This window comes from Theropithecus gelada, chromosome 16 (assembly GCF_003255815.1).
Source record: "Theropithecus gelada isolate Dixy chromosome 16, Tgel_1.0, whole genome shotgun sequence".
NCBI lineage: Eukaryota > Metazoa > Chordata > Mammalia > Primates > Cercopithecidae > Theropithecus > Theropithecus gelada.
In genome coordinates this window covers 6,454,214-6,458,487 of record NC_037684.1, presented here as the reverse complement: position 1 = coordinate 6,458,487, position 4,274 = coordinate 6,454,214, and the positions used below count along the sequence as shown (strand labels likewise).

Sequence of the window (4,274 nt, the reverse complement as noted above, 5' to 3'; positions counted from 1 at the left end):
AGTCAGAGTCTGAGTCATGGTGACCAGCTGCAAGCATCTGCGTTGCGTCCTCCTGGGGAAGAGGAAAGGGTCGTTTGGAGCCAGCAGTTTCCAGCTCTCTGGAGGCCACTGGGAGTTCAGTGAGAGCTGGGAAGAATGTGCTCAAAGGGAAACCTGGGAAGAAGCTCTTCACCTGAAAAATGTTCGCTTTGCCTCAGTTGCTAATTCTTTCATTGAGAAGCAGAATTACCATTATGTTACTATATTAGTGAAAGGAGAAGTGGACGTGACTCATGATTCAGAACCAAAGAATGTAGAGCCTGAAAAAAATGAAAGTTGGGAGTGGGTTCCCTGGGAACAATTTCCTCCTTCTGGGCCCTGTGTTCTTTAAAAGAACAAGACTATGTTCCATTTAAAGATCTGAACCATCTGGTAGGATACAAAGGAAATCATCTCTAGGTGGCCAAGATTTCTTGATTTTCTTTAAAAGACAAAAATAAGGTCGGGTTAGGGAATGAAAATATCTACATTTCAGTGCAACTCCATTTTATCTTAAAAAGTTCTTGTGATCACCAGTTTATTTGCAGTCTCTTAATGTACCCACCACCCTTTCAGCTAGTACTTGATAAAATTTTTCTGAAATATGTATAATTGAATTGTATTTCAGACACAGGATGTATGATAAATACTGATATTATGGGTAATCTACTTTCCATATTTATCTATGATATTTACTATGCAGTTTGTCATCACTAGCTTGCATGGAATAGGATGCGGTCGAATTTGCCTTAGTGTTCTGTTCAAATAGAAATCTGAATTCAAATACTGTAGTTTAGATTCAAACACAGTATGCCCGTTGCAAAATTTACCAAGTTTGTTGATTTATTGATTTAAATTATTTTTTAAATTATTAATTTATTTTTAAAAAGTGGGTTGGGGGTAATACATTGTGACAGTCTTTGCAACTTACAGGGAATAGGACAGGTCATTAGGGTGTGTTTCCCAGGTTTCCAATTGAGAACCTAAACCCAGAGAAGTGAGACAAACCATCTAATGTCTGTATCCCACTATTAACAGGCTGTGTGACGTTGGATTTCTCACTTACTCTCTCTGAGGTCCAGGGTCCTTTTTTGTAAAATGAGGACATTCGTCTAGAGCAGTGGTTCTCAAAGTATGGTCTGGGGGTCCTCAAGAGCCTTTCACGAGTATTCTAGGTCAAAGCTATTTTTATAATACTAAGACGTAATTTATCTTTTCCACTCTCATTTTTTCATGAGTGTCCAGAGGAATTTTTGAGAAGCTATCTGGTGTGATATTATAACAGGCTGAATGAAGAAGCAGACATGAGAATCTAGCTTTCATCTACCATCAGACATTAAAGAGACCTGCAAAAATGTAAAGCAGTGTGACTCTTCTCACTAATGAATTTTTATTGTTGTTTAGAAAAAGTTATTTTTTGTGAGTCTTAATATGTGAAAAAAATAGCTATTTTTCAAAAAAAAATTTATGTTAACACATATTGGGCTTTTGTTACTCGTAAATAATTTATATATATATATATTTTTTTTTTTTGAGACGGAGTTTTGCTCTCGTTGCCCAGGCTGGAGTGCAATGGCGCGATCTTCGCTCACCGCAACCTCTGCCTCCCAGGTTCAAGCGATTCTCCTGCCTCAGCCTCCCGAGTAGCTGGGACCACAGGAATGAGCCACCATGCCTGGCTAATTTTGTATTTTTAGTAGAGACGGGGTTTCTCCATGTTGGTAGGCTGGTCTCAAATTCCCAGCCTCAGGTGATCTGCCCGCCTTGGCCTCCCATGGTGCTGGGAGCCACTGCACCTGGCGAAAATAATGAAAATCTTAAGAAAAAAATAAATAAAACCTGTTTTTTTTATTTCTACAAGATTGGTTTGGTCCTTCTCTAAAACTGACTTTTTTCAAAGTATCATATTATTTTCTTATGCTTTGGGTTCCTTCTTTTGTGTTTTTTATTCTTAAAAACAAAGTCTCTAATCTGTGTCTGATCATTATCGCTGTTCGTGGAAACCTGATCCTGCAGTTTGTTGTGTCTGCTGATTCTCCCTCCTGCAGGATTGTTTTCTCCTGTGTTTGTAATTATGGATTACCAGCTTATCTTCAACAGGGTTTTATCTTTGTCATTCCTAGGAGATCTGGGTTGAGTTTGCTTCTGCAAACACATCTCAATATTATGTGTTCATGACTACATTTATGTTAGCTTACAGACTTTGGGGAATTTCTCCACTACAAAGATAATATGATTTAATTCCTGATATAGTTTGAATGTGTGTCTCTGCCCAAATCTCATGTTGAATTTTAATTCCCAGTATTGGAGGTGGCACCTGGAGGGGGATGATTGGATCATGGGGGTTGATTTCTTATGGTTTAGTACCATCCCTTGGTGCTGTCCTCATGACAGCAAGTGACTTCTTACAAGACCTGGCTGTTTAAAAGTGTGGCACCATGGCTGGGCATGGTGGCTCACACCTGTAATCACAGCACTTTGGGAGGCCAAGGTGGGCGAATCAGTTGAGGCCAAGAGTTCGAGATCAGCCTGGCCAACATGGTGAAACCCCATCTCTAGTAAAAATACAAAAATTGGCCAGGCGTGGTGGTGGGCGCCTGTAATCCCAGCTACTCAAGAGGCTGAGCAGTCTGAAAAAATATAAAATAAAAAATATATAAAAATAATAGGCTGGGTGCAGTGGCTTACACCTGTAATCCCAGCACTTTGGGAGGCCAGGGTGGGCGGATCACGAGGTCAAGAGGTTGAGACCATCCTGGCCAACATGGTGAAACCCCGTCTCTACTAAAAATAAAAAAATTAGCTGGGTGTGGTGGCACACCACAGGAGGCTGAGGCAGGAGAATCGCTTGAATCCAGTAGACAGACGTTGCAGTGAGCCGAGATCGCACCACTGCACTCCAGTGTGGCGACAGCGAGACTCTGTTTCAAAAAAGAAAAATTATAGGCCGGGCACGGTGGCTCAAGCCTGTAATCCCAGCACTTTGGGAGGCCGAGACGGGTGGATCACGAGGTCAGGAGATCGAGACCATCCTGGCTAACACGGTGAAACCCCGTCTCTACTAAAAAAATACAAAAAACTAGTTGGGCGAGGTGGCGGGCGCCTGTAGTCCCAGCTACTCGGGAGGCTGAGGCAGGAGAATGGCGTGAACCCGGGAGGCGGAGCTTGCAGTGAGCTGAGATCTGGCCACTGCACTCCAGCCTGGGTGACAGAGCGAGACTCTGTCTCAAAAAAAAAAAAAAAAAGAAAAATTATAATAAAAATAAAAGTGTGGTACCTTGCTCTCTCTTGCTCCTGCTTTCACCATGTGATGTGTCTGCTCCCACTTTGCCTTCTGCCATGATTAGAAGCTTCCTGAAGCTTCCCCAAAAGCAGATGCCACATGACTTCCTGTGCAGCTGCAGAACCATGAGCCAATTAAACCTCATTTCTGATATTTTACTCAGTCTCGGATATTTCTTTTTCTTTTACTTTTTTGAGACAGAGTCTCGCTCTGTTGCCCATGCTGGAGTGCAGCAGTGCAATCTCGGCTCACTGCAACATCTGCCTCCTGGACTCAAACGATTCTTGTCTCTCAGCCTCCCAAGTAGCTGGGATTACAGGCATAAGCCGCCATACCCGGCTAATTTTTTTGTATTTTTAGTAGAGATGGGGTTTTGCCATGTTGGCCAGCCTGGTCTCAAACTCCCAACCTCAAGTGATTCACCCACCTCAGTCTTCCAAAGTACTGGGATTATAGGTGTGAGCCACTGCACCTGGCCTCCGGTATTTCCTTGTAGCAACACAAAAACAGCCTAATACAATTCCCAAATGAGAAATCCATAAAGTTACAATTTACCAGAGCAGATTTTTATTTATTTTTCTACCCAGGCTGAAACAAATATGTTTCCTTGTTGGCTGCCTGTGTCAGGGGATAGCTTTTTTTTTTTTTTTCCCCCTGGCTACCTCTTTCATTGAAGGGACAGCCCTTTGAGCATCCTGGCTTTAGACAGATATCTTAGTTTCAATTTCCATGTTGACCAAGCTAAAGCCCTTGTCTCTTTCCCTATGTGTGGTTTAAAATCCAAGCCCCAAGATTATCAGGAGATAAATTCCATCTATATTAGTCTGTTATCACACTGCTATAAAGAACTACCTAAGACTGGGTAATTTATAAGGAAAAGAGGTTTAGGCCAGGCGCAGTAGCTCATGCCTGTAATCCCAGCACTTTGGGAGGCCAAGGTGGGTGGATCACCTGAGGTCAGGTGTTCGAGACC

The 4,274-nt window shown here is 42.3% G+C and overlaps 1 pseudogene; it reads left to right on the top strand.

Moving 5' to 3' along the window:
* Positions 1-16: 16 nt before the first annotated feature.
* LOC112609083 lies at positions 17-1,327 on the top strand (annotated as a pseudogene).
* The last annotated feature ends 2,947 nt before the right edge of the window (positions 1,328-4,274 follow it).